This window comes from Thermobia domestica, chromosome 1 (assembly GCF_964235325.1).
Source record: "Thermobia domestica chromosome 1, izTheDome1.hap1.1, whole genome shotgun sequence".
Classification (NCBI taxonomy): domain Eukaryota; kingdom Metazoa; phylum Arthropoda; class Insecta; order Zygentoma; family Lepismatidae; genus Thermobia; species Thermobia domestica.
The window spans coordinates 238,235,627-238,261,422 of record NC_137454.1 but is presented as its reverse complement, the minus strand read 5'-3'; positions in this window follow the sequence as shown (position 1 = coordinate 238,261,422).

The window sequence follows — 25,796 nt, the reverse complement described above, 5'->3', positions numbered from 1 at the left end:
ATAATAATAATAATAATAATAATAATAATAGATGGACTTTGTAATCGATTTTGCGTTCTAAGAAAATACGCCATTCTGTTATTATGGATTTCTATAGAGGAAAAATAGTACGGAATAATGCGAGTTTTCTGGAATCGATTAAGCGTCCATAAAATACATTTAATCTCCAACTTTATTTTTTCTCGTCCAATTAGAAGTTGTAGAAATCTACAACCATTTCCAGTTTGAATATATATCTGCATAAAGTAAAAGGGGTAGGAGATAGACAGAAGAAAAGTTTTTTAAATAAGGCATCAAAGTTCCAGGATAAGCTTTCGTCTCTGACCTAATTTCTGTATTACAACTAGAAGTTATAGGACTTCTACGATCATTTTCAGCATTGAGATGCCTTAGTTTGAATCTCTACCAAAGTTTCATAATGTGAAACGAAGCCCACTGTGTTATGCATAAGTATTGGAATTATTATAGGACAACTATATTCGCCTGCTTTCTGTCAAAAGTTACTAGGGTAAAAGGTATAAAACTCAGTGAGAAACACTTTATATGAAGCAATTCAGCATCGTACGAATACGTTCCGCTTCCGTTCTGCTTCTATGTAAATCACAAGTGGTAAAAATCAACACTGATCATTATAAAGCGAAAACGTTAACGGATAGTGAGAAGCAGCAGGTTCGGAATATATTCAGCGTCCAAACAATATATTTCATTCTCACCCATAACGGTCTGCTAAAACCGGAAGTGATACAAATCCACTAGTACTTTCTGTTTCAGTGTTACTCTTTATAGAGCAACAATTGTAAGACATAGTAAGAATGTTGTTTTTGTATGTATTAAGGATCTGTTAAATAAGTCCTTTATCCATTTATTCAAACAGAATGTAATGAATCTGCTATTAGGGTGTCGAAACTGATCACTGTGGTGAGAAAAAATAATAAATACCGAAATAAAGAAATAAATTTTTGATATGGATTCATTGCCGTAAGACTAGTTGAGTTCATTTTGAGTTTAACGTCCTTTCCAGCAACGAGGCTACATGAGACAGGAAGGACCTACTGATTAATGTGGAATCCGAACCACATGAGCTTCCGCCGGGAATCGAACCCGGGTATTCACGCCAAAAGCGCGTACGCTAACCACTTACTCACCGAGGAGCCATGCAGTAAGACTAGGTTCAGGATTTAGGATTTAGATTTCTGAGCTTTCGGCATCTATAACCATTTTTAGTCCGTTATGTTTCTTAGTTGACGCGAGCACACTATCCGGGGTAAGGAAGGGAGAAAGGATTGGGGAAGGAAGGAAGCGGCCTATACTATAATACCCTACGTTACATATATGCGACACTGGGATTTTATTTCTTTACATTGAATACAATGGTCTTTTGCTGCTAATACCCACTGTGATACATCTGTAACAGTACACTCAACACCATCTAGTTGATTTTGGTTGAACTTCGTTTCATTTTTTCGCTCCCAAAAGTACTTGAAGCAACGTGTTTGTAAATACAAGACGGACGCCATGGTCGCACAGGTATGTTGAATTGAAGTTTCAGACTGTGATTTCGAAGTAAGGCCATAATTTAAAATATTTTATTATTAAACAAGTATTAGGGAATAGTTTGTTGGCAGTAGAAATACAAATTGGAGATGATTAAATTATTATGGGGGATTTTGAAATATATGTTACATATGTGTAACATTGGGCATTTAAGCTTACATACACAGAGCTCAGTACTTTGAATAAATCCATAATAAAAAGCGTAGCAGTATGATTAATAGTTTAAAAAAATTTGAAAATAAATTTATTATTATTATTATTATTATGTTATTAAAGTTTTATGTATATTTATTATTAAAGCATTCGTAGTTAATTTATACATTTCATTTGAGTTTCACACACACACACACACATACACACACACACACACACACACACATATATATATATATATATATATATATATATATATATATATATATATATATATATATATATACACACGAGGTGTGGCTTTAAATAAGGAGACTGCCGACCTCCTGTCGCGCAGGATCATAGGGGGGTGGGAAGAGCTAATGATGTGTTGTTGATCTTGAACCTTCATGAGGAGTCACTTTTTGTTTCATGATTCTGAATGCTTTTCCTTTCTTTGCAGGCTTGCATGAAGAAGACAGTGTTCTGTAGTAGTGCCGGAATCATGGTGAACAGTAAAATTGAGAAGCTCATTAACATCAAATGTCTGGTGAAATTAAACAAAACACCGAAGGAATATTGTGCAATGTTAAAAGAGGTGTTTGGTGATAATGCTATGTCACGTGCGTGAGTTTTCGAATGGCACAAGCAACTTTCAGAAGGTAGGGAAGAGGTTGAACATGATGAACGACCCTGCCGCCCTTTGAGGAGTTCAAGAACGGACGAAAATGTTGAAAAAAATTAATGAACTTGTGCGGAAAGACAGACGTCTGAGCATTCGGATGATCACAGACATGGCAAACATTAACAAAGACACAGTACGAGAAATTTTGCATTACAATTTAAACACTACAAAAGTTTGTGCAAAAATTGTCCCGAGAAATCTTTCTCAGGAACAAAAAGACATTCGAAACATCATTTGCTGTGACGTCATGGAACGACTCAAAGCAGAACCAGAATTGCTCATACGTGTCATCACATGTGATGAAACGTGGATTTTTCAGTATGACAACGGGACTAAGCGTTAATCCATGAACTCAAAGACTCCCATATCTCCAAGAGTGGAAAAAGCACGAATGAGCAAGTCGAAAATGAAGGCAATGCTCATCGTTATTTTTCGATATCAGGGGTATCATCATGACTGAATGGGTGCATCAGGATCAAACGTTGAATCAGACCTACTACAAAGAAGTCCTAATCAAGCTGAGGGAAAGAATAAGGAAGAAGAGACTGGATTTGCGGAAGGACGACGTACAGGGAACAAGAAGATGCATTTATGTATGTGCATTAACTGAAAATTATTATGTTTTCTTATAGACGTTCTTTTCTGATTCCAGGTTAGTGTGCTGGATATTTTGGATGTGTGGGATGACCGCAATCTGAGCGATTTGTCTGATCTTGAGGAAGATGAGAATTACAAGGGAACCCTGCTTTCTTGCAGCCCAGTTGATTTTGAGTCAGCTCCTCCTATTCTTGTCGACACAAATGTGTTGAGGAACCTGAGACTACAGTGGAAGAGAGGAAAGGAAAGAGACTACAGTGAAAGACAACAGTGAAGACTACAGTGTCAACATATTCAGACATTTATAGAAATCCCAGAATCGCCCCCAAGTGGGTTTTCTACCGCTTTGCAATATTTTAAGTGTTTTGTCACAAATCAAATGATGAAATTGTTGGTTAAGGAATCAAACATTTATAGTGTACAAAGAGATGGTATTGGTATTCCTTTGAATACAAATATATCAGAACTGGAACAGGTAATCGGTGTGTATCTAAGAATGGGACTTTGCAAAACGCCCAGTGGTCGCAGTTATTGGGAAGCGAATATGGCCTACAATCTGGCATCTGATATTATGACTCGCAACAGGTTTCAAGACTCTGTCTTGCCTCCACTTCACCAACAATTTGTTGGCAACACATAAGGTCAAAGAGGACGAACTGTGGAAAATTAGACCTTGAATGAATAAATTCCAGAAATAGTTCTTGGCTAATATTCCAGAGGAAAACAACAGCATAGATGAGATGATGATATATTTCAAAGGTAGGAACAATTTACGGCAATAGATGCAAAACAAACCGACACGTTGGGGGTTCAAGATGTGGGGAAAGGCTGGAGCATCTGGGTATTTGTATGATTTTGCTATATATATGGGTGCATCAGCTGGTTCCGCAAAACACAGGGAGGAAGTTGGAAAGAGGTCGGTTATTAAGTAGTGACGCAACTAACTGAAACTTACAGGAAAACCATTATTTCAAAGTTTTTGCAAACAATTTCTTGACTACTGATATTCTTGTTCGGTCCTTAATGAGTAGGGGCATATATTTCATATGCATCATTCGCCCAAAGAGACTGATAAATTGTCCACTTTCAGATGCACAAAGGATGAAAAAAGAAGGGAGTGGTACAATGGCCAGTCTTGATTCTATTGATCAGTTTGTTGCAGTCAAGTGGTTCGACAATAAGGCAATTACTCTGTTGTCTTCGTTTGTGGGTGTTGAATCGCAAGACACAATTCGTCGATAGGACAAATCCAAACGGGAACATGTTGAAATTAGCCGACCAGCTATAACTCGTTCTTACAACAAGTTCATGGGAGCAATTGATCTATTAGATATGTTGTCAACACTCTACGAGTACCACATCAAATCTCGTCGTTGGTATCTTTACATATCTTGGCATCTGATCACAGTTGGAGTTATCAATGCCTGGATCAAGTACAAAAAGGAATATCACATGCTCGGAAGGAATCCATTCCACTACGGAAATTTCAAGTTGAGTTTGCCAGCGGACTGGTTCTCGCAAGCAAAGGATTATCGGAAAGAGAAAGACCAAGTAAAGATGATATGTCAAAATCAAAGAAACGGACACCTACTACTATCATTCCTGTGCTAGATTGCCAGGAAGACAAATTTGTTCACTGGCCACTCTCGAAAGAAATACGAGGGCGGTGTAAAATATGAAGTTGAATTCACTCGAATGCTCTGAGAAGTTCCAGGTTTATCAGTGTTTTAATAAGGATAGAAATTGCTTCTGACGATTTGATACATAACGCTACACGTTACCTGAGTAAAAGTTCACAAAACGATCCACAAATGCATGTTTTTGTGTGGTTTTGGCAATAACGCAATTCTATTTTGATATATTCAGATTTTGCACAATAATGCCCAATGTTACATACATGTAACACCCCATAGATTATGGGGAAAATGTAAGTTTGTAGAAAATTGTTTTATACCTTATATAAAATATGAAAAAATATTTTTGCCTCTATGATAACACACTCTGGCTGCTATAGGAATAAGTTAGGTATCACCCCAGCAATTGCCTGTTGCGAAGGAGGAAAACCAAGGAAAACCTCATTCGGGATGGCTGGTCCGAGAAAGTTTGTTATAGGTTTTCGACCGAGTGCCCTCACCGAGAATCAAACCTGGGACCGCTCGCATGTAAGGCGAGAGTTGAAGAACACTTGAAGAACCCAACTTGAAGATTCACGAAGGTCCATATAACTTATTTTTGAGTTAAAGAAGGAAATCTCGAATATGTCATTGTGATACTCATAAGGAACGTTTCCTTATACGAGTTTTAGTATTTAGTATTTTCTATAGTCATACAAGCAAAGATTCTATCTAGCTGCTAAAAGTTTAGACAAAAGGTGAAGTGACGCAGTATGTAAGTGGTTAGCGTATTGAACTTCTATTCGCCTGTACAGGTTTCAAATCCCGGCCAAATTAAAAGTTTTTCAAATGTTTCAATTTCAATTTCAATACATACTCAGTGTGACAAGCAAGATCTTCTCTCTTCCAGAAAGGAAAAGATGTTGTAATGAGGAGAATTGGAGAAGGTCTCTCAATGGAAGCAATCATTTGCAAACTTATTTCCAGCAGTTATTCTAAATTTGATATTTTCAGCTACTTTCAAGCATTTCCTGATTCATGTGGTACCGTTATGTACGTCGTGGTTCGGAACAACTTTCAGTCTCTTATTTTACTTTTCCTCTTTTCTTTACCCAGCTATTCCATGGCGGACACGGTCCATACCCATGCCTGCACCTTTGTTGTACTGGGGCTGGCACGCAATAAACTCGGATGCAGACACCGTAAAAGATATTTATTGAACTACATGTGATTAAATCATGCATTAGATTTATAACAAATGATAAAACCAAAATTTAGATGACGAATATATAATATTACTCAATAAATATATATATATTACATGCACATTAGCCAATATAACAAATGAGTTAATAACCCTTTGATTAATATATCAACGAAGTAGGTGGCTCGATATATAAACTAAACAACTCACGTAAGTCATCGGCTAGCCAACGATGCTGTCCTGTCGCCGTCCTGAGGTTGAGTCTCTAATGTTGATTTCGTAATCAATATTCCAGACTGGTGTTCATAAATGCTACCTTTAGTGTATATGGTAACAGACGAAGTCGTGCTTTAAAGTTTCACTTATCGTGATACTTACCGCAATGAAGAATGAATTGACTTTCTTAACACATACGAGAAATTGACCAACTTGGTCTTAACATTTAAAATGCTTCACAAATAAAATTGTTCGACACAGATCAAACTAACGAGGCGCTTAGGTTCATCCCATACAGGGGTATGTTGCACGTTTAGGCGCTCACTTTGTATAACACGCATAAGCGTAGATATTAGGCCCGCAAAGGTGCCTGAAGCACTGAAGCACTCTTTGGTTAACTATAGCATATGAATCCTGGGGCTAGAGTCTCTCGCTTATGACGTATGATGTTGGGCTCAAGTTCTTTTGCTGAAAAGATGCGGATGCTTCAAATTGACCAACCAGCGATGAACGACAACAACATGTAGGTGTAATTGCAAGTGTTCCGTTTTCTGAACCCAAGGAAGCGATCACAAAGGGTGTTGTTGTGTCCACGTCGTATGTCCATATATAGCCATAGAATCTGACTGAGGCTCACCAACGCAAATAAAAAAAATAATATATATACCGAAGTGATGAGTGAAGAGTTTCTAGAATGTTAGGAAATATACGAGGCTTGGTTAATAAAGTTTAAAGTCAATCAAAGTTTTTCTTGATTTTCCTCAAACGCAATAAAATAAGCTAAGGTCGGCAATACATGCGTGGTCAGTAGTTTTATTTCTCTAAACTACAGTAAATAAAGAAATAATACATTACAAGACTGCAATAACGAGATTAATATATGGTGTTCTTTGGAAAACACAATCCGAACCATAGAGATTCATCTTAGAATGGAGAACTGTTTCGTTAGTCACCTACTTTACAATTTTACCTGCATAAACACCTGTATCAGGGTTACTAACTGCTGTCAGTGCCTAGAAAGGTTACGTGTAAGTAGAGTGGCATCAGTCTAGGCGTTCTCACAACTGCAAAGGACCTGGACCCCAAGTAATGGGATTAGAGCACTTAGGAGGGACACACTTTTGTGGTTCAGTGTACACGATTATGGTCACACAAGATTATGGAATGCTGGCATATGCCTCTATATACTTCTTACTAGGATAGATACAGTGAAAACAAATTAATAAGCATTGCTATAAGATCAAGGTGAATTAGAAGTCATGGAATCTCGTACGTTCTCTCATGCAGGGGAATCTCTATTTCTCTTATGTTAATATGGTATGACATGAAAAGTTCCAGTTTTTCGTCGTGCTGTTATGCTAAAAGGAGACTGTGATGATGAGAATGGATGAAATTGCGGAGTGAATAAAATGGGAGGAAATGGGACAACCCCGAGAAAACCGATGCATACTCATACTGTTTGTCCACCATAAACCTCACTTGGCTCAAGCTGTGATCGAACCAAATAATAGCTAATTCCGAATAATACACAGCCTGCGCTACCTTCCTGCATTATCGTAATAAATGCCGCTAGTTTGCATGAATTGGCAGCTATAGAAGTACTAATGTGATTTAATCATGATGTAAAAATTGGGTCTTTTCAATTTAATTAAATTAGAAACATTTATAGTTCAAGGATTGTAACTATATTTATATTTCAGCATTAATATTTCTGTATTTTACTGTAATATATTGAAACTACTTAGTTGTAACTTAAAACTTCATTGCTTTAGTATAATAATTTCAAACGAATACTGATGGAACTGGACATCCATGTGGAACTGGATAAGACTTTTAATGAAGCACTATTTTAACATTTAACGTATTATTATTATTATTATTATTATTATTATTATTATTATTATTATTATTATTTGTACCCAATTCAATGTATAAGGATTGGGTGCAAATAATAATAATAATAATAATAATAATAATAATAATAATAATAATATCACTATTACATCTAAAGCTCTGTTTTTTCATATACAACTTTGTACGTCCTATTCAAAAATTCCTTCAATTTTTTCATTTTTATACAGGCAAAGCGAACAAAGTACATCGATGAAGTTTCAACAAGCATAGATATGAAATTAGAGTATATACCCACTCGTAGTAAAGTGTAGTGTATGATATATATATATATATATATATGTATGTCCTACACTACACTTTACTACGAGTGGATATATACGTACATGCATATATCCACTTCTAGTAAAGTATTAGTGGTTCACATTTACTAATATAGTTCTTGGAACGATGCGATGATAGTTACGAATCTTAATGCCCCTGACAGCAACTTCGAGTGTCGGGAAAAGAATTAACAAATCTCCTCAAATCTAATCATATGTTTCTGTGAAGATTAGACAAAATATCAATTTCCGTTTTACTTAGAGACAAAATTATATTTAAAAGAAAAAAATGAGTTTAATGTGTTTGAAAGTCATCAGGTTCAATTGGTAGATGTCATATACTTAATAGTAATGTATAATATTATGGTTCGATTTTATTGACATCTAAACCTTTACTATGTAATTTTTTTCCTCATATAATATATTCCAACTGTATATAAATTTAATGCTGCGTATATTTTATTTTATATTACTATTTAGTATTTTTACATTAAAATAATTTCATGAACTTGGGATGGTATTAGGCTATATATTTAGACTAATGGTGTGTGTTAAACGAATTTAAGCAATTTATATTTTTTACTAAAGTTGGTAGAAAATGATTTATATATTAAAATGCTAGGTTTATATGTTTTCAGACGTTATGTATGTTTGTGGCCCATCCTTCCGACAATGAGATCTCGGGAACCATAGGCTCTAGAAAGATGTCGTTTTCACTGATCCATTATAAATTTTGTGTAGATTGTCCAACTCTAATTGAATATTTAAAAACATGACCGTTATTTTTTTATTCCATTTTTAGAGGTACACTGGAAGTGTTGAAATTTAAAACACAATCATATTCTATGCGTTATACATTCCAACATTATTGGGTATTGAATAGTGGGGAATATCAGAGTTGACAACAAATGATTAGTGTTTGAACGTCATGTACGTGGAGTAGTAGAAGAGAATGAAATGCATTTACCTGCGGTTGTTATAAACTGGATAATTGCAATGAGAATTTAGATTCATGTTACGATTGCTAATGATTTTAAGATAAGAGTACGGCATTATTCGTAAGTGTATTAAGATTATGTCCAAGTTTACTAACTGAATAAGTAAGTTATTAATAAGAGTTCATGATAATTACTTGTAGTAATTTAGCTACTCATATTAGTACATGATCATTGCAACTAGCTTCGCCCAATCTTTGGTTAGTCCTGTTTTTTTTTTCCTTCCATCAATTTGGCGACGAGTTATTAAAAACCATGGGCAGATATAAGATGGATTTTAAGTTTCAAGAATCACAAAAAGATGGAAGTACCGCACGGATACCGCCTAGTGATAACATCTTATGGATTAAATCCGAACTACAGAAGCGAGATATCCTTATTCGATATTTGGTTAGGGATGTATGTTACCTGAAGAGAATTATTCTGCGGCAAAAAGGGCAAACCTATGAGTATTTCCAATGATATCAGAGGTCGTACATCTCAGCCAAGCGGTGTAAATATTGTCTACTCAGTCATGGTGATATGTCCTGCAATAAATAAACTTTATTTTAGATGTCAATTACCAGGTCATTTTGCATATGTTTGTCCCTTCCTTTCTAAGGGATCGCCTATGGTAGATAAATCTACTCCGGTATGTCAAGGAATAGACTACAGACAAAGTCAACAGCAGAAGAGATCAACTAAACCAGAGAAATAACCCTGTTTAGTATCCAGGAATGATAAGGAACTAAATGTACCACACTTCTCTATCAATTCGATTTCAACTACAAATAGCATGCATCTAAAGCACTTACCGCAAACGGTAGTTAGTCCTAATAGGAAATCAAGAGAAGATATACTAGTTCACGAAATTCAACTCTCGACTATGGAAAAGAAAATAAATGTACATAAGCGGAAAGAAGAGGTTCACAAAAAGAAGGAAATACATCAAAATCATCAATTAGAGAGGAAAGGAACACCACCAAAAAATGGCAATCAACTCCATTCAGACTCAAGGAATAGATGAATTATCACTGAAACATGGAAACGGATAGACACCAAACAGTGAATAGAGGCTAGGGAAACTTTTCAAGTCGCATGAATCTGAACAGAGATCATAGTGTGTTTTTCATTATTCGTCGATTTCAGCAAAGAAGAAGAAAAAACATTCGCGGAAGATGTTATATAAAATATGAGGAGATTTCATTCTTTTAATTCTAGATGTTATGGCAGTCAGGCCTCTCACACATATTATCGCAAATGGCAATATTGCCCGGTTTTAACATTGCTGGTTTATATCAACGGCTTGAATTTGTGTGGAGTTGGAAAATAGATATGGTCACATTTAAAAGTCAAAAATAAATGTGCAATCTTATTTGAAATAAGAAGTTGAAAGAGAAAGAAAGGAGGGGAATGTTGTTGGGTATTGAATAGTGGGGAATATCAGAGTTGATAACAAATGATTAGTGTTTGAACGCCATGTACGTGGAGTAGTAGAAAAGAATGAAATGCATTTACCTGTGGTTGTTATAAACTGGATAATTGCAATAAGAAGTTAGATTCATGTTACGATTGCTAATGATTTTAAGATAAGAGTACGGCATTATTCGTAAGTGTATTTAGATTATGTCCAAGTTTATTAACTGAATAAGTAAGTTATTAACCCATTAACGCCGAAATTATTTTTTGTTTTCAATTTTGATGAAATTTGTAATTTTGGTTCATTTAGGTGTAAAGACCACCCATAAGAAATTTTTTGTTCGTGACGTAAGCGGTTTCGTTGGGGTATCCCGTGATCATATGAACACGCTAGGCGTTTAAATACATACTTTCAAATATTATGGTTAGATGGATGCCCTGTTAAATTATTAACACATATGCAAAAAGGAAAAACATTTATTGTGTTACAAGCTGTTACACACTAGAAGACAAAAAGAAACACAGTATTGGGACTATGGAATTGTCAGTTTATGGAGCCCATTATCTATGGGACTTTATGGAAATTGAAAAAACAGTCAGTACACAAGCCCACATTACATTTGAAACATTTCGTACGAACTGTGCTTGAACATAATGTACCTGCACAACGTCTGCGCTCAGAGCGAATCACTAAATGGTCTCTTCCATCAAGACGAACATCATCGCTTACACGATATTGTTGACTGCTGAACTTAGAAATAGTTGGACGACCTGCACCTAATGGTACAGTCTTATATTTTTGCAAATAAGTTTGGACAATGTGCCTTCGAAACTCCAAGTGTGAGATGTCTATTCTGTTTTTTCTCAACAAAAGCCACGCATTTTGTACCGATACGTCAATCATCCAAGAGAAAAGAGCCCACCACCACTTTTTGGATCTGATCCCAATACGATAATATGAGATATTCTGGTCCATTTGATCAGTACCTCCCATGTGCTTGTTGTATTCTCCGAATACATATGGACGAGTAACACGCACTTTCTTCTTTTCACTCTGGGAATATCGCTGGACACTAGAAAGAGGCTGCGTCCCATGACATGTAGACGCAGTTGTGACGACAGAGTTGTCTACCCAACGTACAACACAAATTTCATTAACATTTTTGGCTACCTCAAACGTGCCGCGTGTTCTTTTTTTCATCTCCTTGGAATTTGTAATAGGACAGTCCTTGGGAACTCTATTCTCTCTAATCGTACCAGTAGCATTGTATCCCCTACTCTTCAGGTGCACTAGAAGAGGGATTCCTGTGAACAGGTTGTCGAAGTAAATGTGGAATGGTAGGTGTTTCATACTGGATGGTAACTCGTCTATCATGGTAAGCATAGGAGCTGCGCACTTACCAAACTGTTCTTCATACTCACTCCGTCCTCTCGGATTTTTCCCCTGATATACATCAAAATTAATCAAATATCCAGATGAACTGTTTAGACACCAAACTTTATACCCAAAACGGATAGGTTTCCCACGGATAAACTGTTTACAACCATGCTTACCAAAATATTGCACCATACATTCATCAAAGTCAATATTCTGTTCTGGCTGAAATAAGGAAACGAAACGTTTTTGAAGTAACATCATTAGTGGACGCAGTTTCCACATTTTATCATCTTGAGTTGGTCGAGTATTATCAGCACAGTGAACAAAACGACATACGTCCAAAAATCGATCTCTTCGCATAGCATTCACCACCAGTTCATTTCTTACATCACCTGCTCCCTCCCAATACGACCTTTTCGAAGGAACTGTATTGTACCCAGAAAGCAAAAGAATTGCAATAAAAACTTTCATTTCTTCTTTAGTAATTCCAGGCGGATTACAGTTTTTGAAAACAGCATATTTGTTAGATTCCGAAACAAGCAAATCTAAAACTTCATCATCGAAAATCATTTCAAAACATTCTGTAGGAGATTTTCCACGAAATGTCGAGAAATCTGCTTCAGGAAACACAGTTGCGGCCGCTTTTATGTCATCATGTGTCCAAATATTGGCCACTGTCTTCTTTTTCTTAAAACGCTTACCTTTCGTCTGATGGGGAGACATAGCTGGTGACTCATCTTGCCTATCATCCTCACCAAGTCGGGTGTTATCCGTAAAAACTACTTCAGCGTGACTGGTAAGTTGGCGCCCTGTAAGGTTGTCAATGAGTCCACTGCCATCCTCTTCTCCTGAATCCTCATCAGAAAAGATGTTTGGTTCCGGGGGTTCAAGATATATGTCTTGTACGTCTTGCACATCATCCGATTCCAAAATATCAAGGATTTGTTGCAGTGAAAGACCTCTGTAACAACCAAAAATATATATATAATTACCAGAAACAGTACTAGCAAAAGTCATTTCTAATAATAATAATAATAATAAGTTGATTTTGAGTTTTAACGTCCCGTTCAGCAGCGAGGTTATATGAGACGTGGACCTACTGATTGACGTGGTATCCGAACCACATGAGATCCCACCGGGAATAGAATACGGGACTCCCACACGAAACACGCGATCGCTAACTGCTTAGCCGTAAACGAGCTCTAATAATAATAATAATAATAATAATAATAATAATAATAATAATAATAATAATAATAATAATAATAAAATAATAATAATAATAATAAAGAAGTGAAACGAATAAAAAAAGTCAAATGAAATCACTTACAAACTGTTCTAAATTGATATATCTGTAAAATTTTACTATACTATTTATTTGTTTACATACACACGTAAGAAAGAAAAACCTGCCTAAACGCCGTGCGTGTTCATACGATCACACTGATGAAAAACTTGAATAAGCGTGCCCCAGATATTTTCAAGTGAGTCAAATCTAATTAGTTACAAACTTTGTCATCTCTAAAATAAAACCCAGTACAAAATCGTTTGAAAGGGTAAGATATAAAAATATCTGTTAATACTTACTTTGAGGACGATTCCATTTTTCTTCTATTTCTTGCGCACTGCTGATAACTGAGTCTCTAGGTTGCATTCGCGCCGCAATGTGGAAGTTGTTTTGTTTGAACAGCGTTGCCAGAAGCTTCTTCTAGTAGGCCAGACCAACAATGTGACGAAACCACTAAAAGTGTGTTACACAAGACCTATTTTCATAAATACTAACCGCTGTGATCATATGATCACGCACGGCGTTAATGGGTTAATAAATAAGAGTTCATGATAATTACTTGTAGTAATTTAGCTACTCAGATTAGTACATGATCATTGCAACTAGCTTTCTCAATCTTTGGTTAGTCCTGTTTTTTTACTTTTCATCAAACACCACATACATGGCTTGTATATTTCTCACGCATTTGTTTCATAGCCAAATGATGAAAAATAAAAGATAACCATTTCTCCAGTCTAAGGTGAATTTTGATTGTTTGGCGTGTTTGACCCAATGAACACCACATATAACTGACATTATAATTAATTGTATATGTAATGCGTTTGCTTATTTAATACTAGATGCAAGAAGGAAGAAAGCACTGATCATACATAAATTAGAATCTCGAACCGGAAGTAGGCTCAAATTTTGCAAACGATGCGAGGTATTGAGAAAATCTCCCCTTTATGGTAGCCCTTGCCAAATTTTATCAAGGTGTCTTTCACTTGTGTCTGTAAAGGGACATGTACCGATGTGAGAAATGACAACGCGATTCATGCTCACATGTGAATGATGCGCTGTGGACAGAGCGCAGGTTTAGTTAGTATATTCTTAATATTTCTTATATGTACTTTGTTCCTTAATAAATTTTACAAGGAAAATATAGAATAGTATAACAAAATATATACATTTCTTTCACACAAATTGTGTGACTTTTAATATTACATCAAAAACTACTACCATAAAATTGCTTTTGGAATTTAAGTTTAATAGTATAACATTGAACTATATGACTAGTGGAATTTAACTTTAATAATATAACATTGAACTATATGACTAGTGACTTATTGACAATGCTATTTGCATATATAATTTAAGACAATTTCTTTTTACCTGCAGTGCTAATGAAGAGATAAAAATATTATCATTATTAGAAAATACCGTCTGTGTCTCAATTGACTGTCTGAAAATTGCAGAAAGAAGAAAATGCTTTCAGAAATCCTTCCAGCAACGCCTACAATTAATATCCATGTAGATACAGAGAAGAAAATATAAGTGTGAAATGTACGTACATTATGTAAATCAACTAGAAGCAGAAGGTTATAAAACACAAAAGCGAAATATCGCTATGGGAAATAAAATATAATTGACGTGACTCGGTATGAAGAAAATTCATCCTTTTATTGCTAGTAATATTTTTGCTCCTGAAATACTCTATGTTGTACAGATCGGGATGAGGGTGCTAACACAATATAAATACTAAAGATAGTGTTGCCTTGAACCGCGCGTTTTTCAATTAATAATCCATATTACCTAAACGCCTAGATATGCAGCAAGAGTTCCAGTTGAAAGTGCTTTACTACACGTAAGAGAGAGTTCGTCCATTTCTCTAACAATTACAAATTGTGTGGATCACTATTGAGAGTGTTATAGTCACTGTTGGAACTATGTATGTGACTGTTAGGAGTATACGAAGAACAAAGGATTCAATTTGCTATAGTGTATATTCTCGATATATTGAACAATTAATTGCAATACATGACGAAAGTTGCTAAACATGTGAAGGGCTGAAACATGTGAAGGGCTGTAAAGCGTGTTATCCAATTAATGTCATATATAAAAGTTATTTTCACTCGTTGTGCGTGTAAGGTATTATTTCACAACATATTGTGTGAGATAAAATAAATATACTAATATTACATAAATTGGAAAATAGTTGAAATAAATTGAAAATATCAAATTTGGAACAATGGAAGGGAATAAGTTTGTAGATATTTGCCTCCATTCATGGTACCACACCAATTCTTCGTCATAAACGTCATTACAATATCTCTTTCTTTCTTTACCGGAGAGGCTCTTGCTTATCACACTGATTATGCATTGAAATTGAACCATGTGAAAATCTTCGGGCCTGCCGAGAATAGAATCCATGTTTTTCTACGTGGAAATGCAATGAGATATCTACTTGCATATGCTAATCAGGTTCCTTGAATTTGCACAAATCTGTTAGCTTGTTAAATTCCTTTCATATAAGTTTCGCCAGTAACGCTATATATGGAGCCACTAAGCCGTACAAAGAGTATCTTTAGTTGATTTAACTATTTTTCTTCATCAAATTTTATTACATAGGTAATTGTAATTGCAATTCTTATATTGTTTTATTACTATTGTAACGGGAAATGAAGGCTTTGCATTTCGCCATTCTTAGTCATCGTCGTCAAGACCCCGTCCATCGTCTTCTGATTGAGGGTTGGAGCCCTATACTGCAGTAAGCGCTACGCCTCATGGAGAATTTCTAAACGCTCAGAACTACCAGTCTACATCGATCGCTTTCCCAGGGCTCTTGGAGGGAGAAGATTAGAACTTCATCATTACAGGGGTAGAGTAAACCATTTCTGTAACTTAACATTGCTCTACAGTACCTGTTACGTCCCTTAGCTAACAATTCATCTCTTTGAAATTATGTATTTTATTATAGCTGAATTTAGTACTGTTATCGAACACTTTTAGGTGACTTCCGTTCTTAGCACAACTCTCGTCGTGTTCCTCTGCAATAGATATTCTGTTTCTTTACATGGTGTTAGATGCCGTAAGTTTGAAATTCTGTTGGTTTCTCTCGCTGCCTATTGGTTGTTTTTCCATCCTACCTTTTAAGTTGGAGAAATTTTTCTCAATCCTCCACCCTTTCTGATGTGCTCTTCTGCTAAAGGTTTTAATTTGAAGGTTTTTCTTATAAGTGTATAACAATGGCGTTATCGGTCATGGCAAACCATGATATTCATTATCCCGTGCTTACGGCCTATGGTTGCCCGGCTCACATTAGCTCCAATTACAAGTTTCATCGCCTCGACACAGGAGTTTTACGCTCATTCACATAATTTACGCTTACATCTTGGATAGAAAGGAATAGTAATACATTTGCTTTCCGCCCGGTGGTTCGATTAGGTGATCTCGCGAGATCAGTATTGCAACTTGAACGTCTTTCTGAGGGAGTAGTGTTTTCGGACCCTCTTCTTTTGAAGCTGGCTGCTTTCGCTAAATTATTTATGGACCACACTCTTTTCTTTTCCTGTAGGTACTTATGACATTTTTGTTGTTTTGTAATTTATTATTGTGTTTTTTTGTGCTTTTTGCGTTAAATATGGTTTAGGTTTTGACTTTATAAGTTCATTTATTGATTTAGGAATTTAGAGTTTTGTTCAATTTACAACGAATCACCAAAGGTAGTCATCAACCTGGTTCGGCTAATAATATAAGTAGATTTCGAGTGGTAGTAATTGTTTACACATTAAAATATCTTCCGTGATTACATTTACTAGTATTCTCACCTTTTATATTGAAATCACAAAACGATGATACGTATTAAACAATTTTATTCGTTGATTTTCTTTGAACGAATATGCACACAGACTGAATTGCAATCGTACATGTTTGTTAGGTATCTATCAACAACTACCTAGCAACTAACTATATTATAATGTATGTTTTTTATATATTTTTAAAACATTCTTCTTTTGTTATTTTTAAATTAACATTATATTTGGTATAGTGCTTATGTAGAAGCACTTTCTGCCCAAAAATACAAGTAATTATCAATCTATACAAAGTATCTCGTTGTATAAAAAATGTCGCCCGACGATGGGACTGAATATAAAAGTTACAAGGGAGCTTGGTTTTTATATTTAAGAACCACTGGTCCGTTTACAAGAACACTATTCCATTAATTATGTCCTATACATTTTGATCAAACCTCGTATGTATATATAACATTATTTAGTTTCCTTTACATGAATACATTTATACTAAATCTTTTATTCCATTAATACTTATTTTTGACAATAAAGTTTCAACACAAATTAATATAATGTAAACAATTTTTGTGTTTAATCAATCATGAATTAAATTGTAATCCTTCACATTAATAAGAAAGAATTAAAATCATTGGAAAATTATCGTTGGTTAGTGAAAATCAAAGAAAATTAAATTGAATAAAAGTCAAAAATTAAACGCAACCTACGTTCGAGCGAACAAAAGGAAGAAAATAAATCTATTTCTACTCAAACAGAAGACACCCTTTTTTTTCTTAATCTCCTTCATTCTTATGTATTTGAACAAGAACGTCAGGCGCGACTAACTTTTTCACTAGACGCATCCATTTTTCTTTTGTATACTGTGTAGGTTTCCAAACCTTCAACTCATCTATATTACGAAGTCCAATTGACGTACCCGTTTTATCGTTCAACAATTTAAAAACTTTAGGGTTTATTTCCTTAAAACATAAATAAGGACCAGAGAAAATGTCACAAAATTTGTAAATCTTCTTTAACAACATATTACTTTGTGGATGTTGTTTAACAAAAACTAAGTCATTGACCTTGATCCGATATTTTCCTTCTTGCAAAGACTCTACTTGAGAATTACGTTTCAAAAATTTTTTATGTCTTCGGATTTTTACCATATTCACCAAATTGGAAGGATCTATGATTGTTGAATCTTCTAACTTGACATTAAAATATCGTTCCACAGGGAAAATCAAATCAGAACCGTTATGTACATTAGCAGGAGACACACCTAAAGTGTCTGATATAGAATGATTCAAAAGGTACGTGATTTGACTGACATGCTGGAGCCATTCGGCATGTTTATCTTTACAAAAGTGTCGAAACAACATACCAAAATTGCGATGCACATTTTCTACAACAGAGCTACTAGGATGGTACGGAGTTACAAAATGAATTTTAATGTTAGCCTTGTTCATAGCTTTGATAAACACATCACTTTTGAACTGTGAACCATTATCACATAATATGTGTTCTATAGGGCCACAATGTGGAATATATACGTTCAAGATTTTATTTATGATAGCAGCGGAAGTTGCTCTACGCAGAGGATAAGCTACTACATAACGTGAAAAGATATCCATGGTTGTAAGAAGATAAGTTTCTCCAGTAGCTGCTCTTGGTAAAGGTCCATATAGATCGATAGACAGAAACGAATGTGGTCTCTCTGGCGTTATTGAGAGCATAGGTTTTTGTACAGCCTGGTAGTTATGTTTAATTCGCATGCACTCAATACAGTCCTTGATATGATTTTTGATTTGAGCTCTCATTCCTCTCCAACAAAAGGATTTATTAATCAAGGCACATACCTTTACATAACCAAAATGACCGAAATCGTCATGATAGGCCTTTAATATGCGTGTTGTCAGCGTAGGTGGAATGCAAATTTTGTTTCTAGATTTGAATTTAAAATCTTTAATAAGGAGAATTCCGTTGGATAATTTAAATCTGGAATTCCAATGTTTGGGACAATTACATCCTTCACTGCATGAAGACAAATGTTCCATGATTTGTTTATATTCATGATAATTCATTTGATGTTCTCGTAGATCTTCTATTGAAATGGTAGCTATTTCATCCTGTAAGACCTTAAATTCGTTGATGGACAAGATATGTTGTTCTCCAGGAAACAGACGTGATAAGGTATCTACGGGTCCATTATCTACCCCATTAATGTGCTGTACTTCAAAATCATAAGCTTGAAGCTCTAACGACCAACGAAGTAGTCTGTTATTATATCCCTGTATGCTGTTAAGGTATCGTAATGAATTATGGTCAATAAGTACTATGAAATGGCATCCGCTGAGATATGGAGCAAATTTTTGTATCGCAAAACGTACAGCCAAAAGTTCGATTTCTGTCGTGGTGTATCCTTTCTCAGCTTTCTTTAAAGTACGGCTAGCGCAATGAATAACGGCCGGTTCCTGAATGGTTGGATTAGGTTGCCAGAGTACGGCAGAGATTCCAAGTTGAGAACCGTCACACTGAACATAGAAAGGAACGTCATATCGAGGGTGATTCAAATGGATGTTTCGCTTCACGCATTCCTTCAACTTATTAAAACTGTGTTCTTGAATCGGACCCCATTGCCATGGTACTCCTTTCTTTATAATCATAAATAAAGGCTGGGCTATCTCAGCAAATCGCGGGATGGCCTTGCGAAACCAATTGAAGAGCCCTAATACTTGCCGTGTCTGTTTGACATTTAATGGGGCAGGCAGATCTTCTATGGCTTGTACTTTAGATTGACTGAATTGTAAACCAGAGGCATCAATTTGGTATCCAAGAAATTCTATAGAATTCTGCAGAAATTTTGATTTCTGTAGGTTGATAGTAAGGCCCGAACTTTCCAATCTGTCTAAAACTATATCTAAATACTTCAAATATTCATGCGGATTTTTTCCCATGATCAAGATGTCATCGGCGTAGGTTATCACGTTGCTGCGTAAGTCTTGACCCAAGACTTTATTTAAGCAGGATGCTAACGCCGCACTACCATTGATAAGCCCAAAGACTACGCGGTTGTATTCGTATAAGTGACCTTCAAAACTAAATGCTGTGTACGGTTTCGAATCTTCATGCAGTTCGACCTGATTATATGCCATTACTAGATCTAAATTTCCGAAGACTGCATTACCTTGTAAAGAGGCTAGTATTTCTTCCACAGGAGGATACCTCACTTGTTCCAGATCAATATGACAATTTGTGCGTCTCAAATCTAAAACCACACGTAGAGAACCATTTTTCTTGGGAACTACATGTAATGGATTAAGGTGAATGCTTCGTGAAGGCCTAATGATCCCATCTCTTAACATATCTGTAATTTCCTGACGTACATTTTCCCTGTATCTATATGGAATTATATAAGGCTTGGTTACAATGAGTTTGTCTGTTTTAACCTTAAAAGAATAAACAAAATCCTTGCAACGCCCAGGACGTTCTGAAAAGACATTTTTATGTTTGTATAGCATATCCTTAAAGTCAGCTTTTACTGTATTATCTGTAAAGTCAAGACTACTTTCGAGTGACTTAACACGCTCAGAAAACAATACATCGTCTTTTGAATCCATCAAATTTTGTGTGTCTTTCGTTCGTTGATCATTTAATTTACCACTTTCTGAACTAACAGAAACATTATTCAATACATAAGGAACATTATTATATTGACAAGCAATATCATCTAATTTTGGAAGCAGTTTCTGAACGATTTCCTGAGGTATGCCAGGTATAGTCAACGTTTGGTTTCTAAAATCAAGCATGACACGCAATTGAGATAATAAATCTAAACCCATAATTAATTTTTCATTCAGTTCCTTTATTACTAGAATAGGGATTGATATTTCAAAACCTTGAATAGCTATTGTCACACGAGTAATTCCAGCTACTCTCTTTTTATGTTTACCGGTAAAATCAACTATAATAAGATTCTCAGCCTTTTGTAACTTAGGATTCGAATAATTGCTAGTAATTGCTTTCCATAGCGAATATGATAATAAAGAGGCGTTTGCTCCTGTGTCAAGTAAAGCTTCTGTGTTTGACCCATTGATTTTGACAGGTATTTTAGCTGTACTGTATGATTTTAAAAATACAAAATTTTCTTCAACATCAAAACCATCATTGACGGTATCATCTTTGGACCAACAACGATTTACTACAGGCATAAATTGGTACTGACATCTATTAACTGCTATTTCCGAATAATTATTTACAGATACGTCATGTAAAAGGTCGTTTTCATCATTAACATGAACATGTAAGTTGGAAGATAAATGTTCATAAGAATCAATAGCTGACATGAGTTTGACGTTATCGCATAAATTTGAAGATAAATGTTCATGAGAATCTATAGCTGATATGGGTTTAACCCCTACCACATCAGCTGCAATTAGTTTAAATTCATACTCGTGTATGGTTCCAATAAAGTACATTGTACAGCACAATCATGATTATGTCCCGTATTACTGTTCTGTACAGGAATTGCATCAATATCTGGATTTTGATGCGAAGTGCCATCTCTTAACCCCCGATTACGTCTATCCACGTAGTGTACTGTATTGCTGGAATTTCGCCATGTATTTCGTCTATTTCTGAACCTATTTTGGGTATATGGTCTTACATAAGGATTGCCACGACTAATTAGGTTAGGCGGATTCCCTACATAGCTCTGCCTATTTTGCTCGTTCTGATTGCTTGAATTCACTCGGTTTAGGTTGTGTTCCGTATCGTTCACACTACGGATATTTAGATTCCGAACAGGTACAAAATGATCTGAATTATTTTTACTTTTGCCTATTCCTGCTTGTTGATTCAGAGCATGGTATTGAGTTTCATAACATTGAACAAGCATTAATAAATGGTTAAATCTCATACACTGGGTAGAAAACAGGATCTGTTGTAACTTAAACGGTAGCAAATTTCGAATTGATGCTATGATTCTAGATTCCGATTGCAATGGATTTACGACTTTTAATTCGTTGTATGTATTTACAACAAACTCGACAACAGATTTGTGGAAACGAGGATTGAAATGTTGGTTTCTAATCGTGGCATCTCTATTTGCAAGCAAAAAGTCATTTTCGTAATTTGCGATTAGCGCTGCTTTGAATTCCTCATACGTACTAACGTGATCTCGTACTGCTTTAAACCATAAAGAACATGGTGGGAGTAATAAATGAGGGATTAGTTTCATATATTGTGATCTATCTATACACATTATATTGCACTCGTCCTGAAATTTTTCTAGGAAAGAAGTAGCATTCTCATTACATTTACCACTGAACTTACTCATAGCACGTATTTCACTCATCTTTACGCTTAACTTTACCTTCCTTTTATCATTCCGTGTTCTTGTTGAGTGACAATTCCTACCTATGGCGTGATGTGTAGTTGCACCATCTCTTTTCCGCCCGTCTGTACTCCTCGGATGAATTTCTTCCAAAATAATGTCCTCATCAGTTACGGGTGAAGGCGAAGTCATCTCTTGTGAACAAGGGAATTCTACACGATCATTATCCATGTTGTTGTGGTATATGTTGTCCTTGATCTGTATTGTCCTGATTTTCTCTTGTAAGGTAGCTATCAACTGTGTATTCACACGTATCTGGTTGGAGTTATCCGTGACCTGAATCTTTTGTTCCTGTACAGAAGATTCTATTACTTCCAAATCCCTTTTTACACCACTGACTTCTTGGATTAGATGGTTTTGATTATCCTGGCAATCCTCAGATATTCTTTTTAACTTTTCATCAAACTGCGAAGTGATGTCATTCATTGCCTGGATAATAAATTGTTTCATCTCATCTGACTTCTGCTCCAATCGTCTGTTGGATTCCTCGGACTTCTGCTCCATCGTCTGCTTTAATTCTTCATATTGTCTGTTGGATTCCTCGGACTTCTGCTCCATCGTCTGCTTTAATTCTTCATATTGTCTGTCTATCGTCTGCTTTAATTCCTGCTTCATGGCTTCCATATCGTCTTTTCGGCTTTGTTCTTGCCGCTGTAAGACTAGTAAAATTCGGTCTTCTAATGTCATTCCTGGTGCTGCACTTCGTTCACCGTTATCACTATCACTGGTTCCTTTCTCCATTGTCTCACCGTTCATTTTTCTCGTGATTATTCTACCACTTCTAAGTCTTGTCAAGTTTGTAGTCATTAACCTTATTACAGAAGTAAATTCACCCTTACTTTACTTCGGGATATGAATTTACAAGATTCCCGGGTGAGGTAAACCAAAATTTTTACAACGACTCACCAAAGGTAATCATCAACCTGGTTCGGCTAATAATATAAGTAGATTTCGAGTGGTAGTAATTGTTTACACATTAAAATATCTTCCGTGATTACATTTACTAGTATTCTCACCTTTTATATTGAAATCACAAAACGATGATACGTATTAAACAATTTTATTCGTTGATTTTCTTTGAACGAATATGCACACAGACTGAATTGCAATCGTACATGTTTGTTAGGTATCTATCAACAACTACCTAGCAACTAACTATATTATAATGTATGTTTTTTATATATTTTTAAAACATTCTTCTTTTGTTATTTTTAAATTAACATTATATTTGGTATAGTGCTTATGTAGAAGCACTTTCTGCCCAAAAATACAAGTAATTATCAATTTATACAAAGTATCTCGTTGTAAATTACCTATCGGTTACACCTCGTATATGTATTATTAATATTATCTTTATCATTAAGTTTTGGTAAAGTTAATGGTTTTTGTTTAATCATTTTCGATTTTTGAAGTTGGGTGTAGTGTGTGTTATTTCTTTTACTATTCTAATATCTGGTGCAATTTTAGACTTGTTTGTTTCTTGAATAAGTAATAAGGGAAAATTATTTCCATTCGTATAAGTTTCTTTTTTTATTGTTTGTAGTCTGTTATGAAGGTTCTATTGGATGAATTAAAGGTCTTGCAAACCTTACGTCAGGTCAGTTTTTTTAGTTTGTCTCTCCTAATGTCAGCTCTCACTGCTATCAGTTTCTTCATACAACCTTGAATATGTTAGAGTCAGCATTTCTGCTCCTTGTGTTGCAGCGAATGTTCACTTTTAAAGCATGATTTTAAAAAACATAGAGATTGAAGGGTTAAATAAATTAAAATTATTCTTTTCTCAATCTTAGATATTGCTTTGGGTTTTCATTAATTTTTTTTTATTTTTATGTGTTATATGACCTTCTGTAGTCAGGAACTTAGAGATATTAAAAATTCGGATATTTTATTTCTAGTGATGTTATTATTGTTAGTATTATTAAAAATGTATGGAGAAGAATTTATTCCTGACAACGAAATTTTAATTTTATTTTGATTGGCGTTATTTTAGTAAGATTGTGTGAAGCTTGAATTATTTTCGTGGTATAGTTTTGTATCATGATGCTATTCCGAGGTGCTAATTTGAGAATTTGAGTGTTGAAACTTCGGATATAGTTTAATATACCATTACGTAACCTCGTCTGTTGTTTTTATGGTTGTCTATATGGATTCGTTACGACTAAAGATGAAAGTTTAATTACACTAGATTACGCCTATTTTGTTGTTATAGGGGCGAGGTGGACCGCAAAGGAGTGCATTATGCCCAGATTGTTGTTTTCGTTTATTACTTCTTTAAGCATTTCCCAATGTATTTCGCTGATAGCCTTAGGTTGCGCATGCACCCTATTATTGTTGTTTTGTGCGTTTTTGGACCAGAGAGGTTCGTTTGATTTTTTAGGTGAGGCAGAGAATGTCGCCATTTATTTTAGACAATGGAGGTTCCGTCCCTGACATGGTAAGAGTAGTGTTGTTATGTGTCATTTCGTGTTTGGCTAGCGTGCAGCGTGTTAGAGAAGTTGAGTAGTTATTAATCAATATATGAGTATACAAATAAGAGAATTTTATACATGTTACATAAGTAGTTATGATTATGATCTGCTACGGTAATCTAATGAGTTTACGTTTTGGGGTTATTTATTTTTATGTATGTTTGGAGAAATAACAGATTGAGAGTAACGGTATAAGTGATTTTGGATTATTTATTTGAGTAGTTTACTTTATAGCTTTGTTTACATTATATTATACCACATTTGATTTGTTTTCCCAAATTCTGAGATCATATATATATATATATATATATATATATATATATATATATATATATATATATATATGTATAATGTTCTATTTATTGCATAAATTTCTATATATTTAGCCTTGAATTAATTTTAGAAGTTACTCTATTTTGACCTATTTATATTTCAGATAACCGATTTTATCACGCATATCTGGAATCTAGGGACCAATTTCCAGAAATACCGTTTGTGACTTATCTTGATTATGACTGACATTCATAGTTACTTATTGTTTTTTTAGAAATACCGATTATGTCTTTTACCGATTATGACTTACATTGATAGTAGCTCTGTCCAGGTATACTGATGTTTGACGTTAATGTAGATATGATTTTTTGACAGGATATGACTTTTTCATGCACGAGTTTATCCAGTTAACTAATTATTTTTTTGTATGATACGTGTTTTGTTTCAAATGTATCTTTTGATGAAGAAATACTTTAATATCATTTAGGTAGAAATGATATTTTGCAGTTTTTTTTGACATTCTTTGTGAACTATATTTGAATATATATATACAAATATGAGATATTAGTTTCTTGATCTTGAACTTTTGAATTGATATTCAAGGTTTTTATTATGATTATTTATGCAGTGAGTTTTTCATTTTGAATTTGATTTGTGTT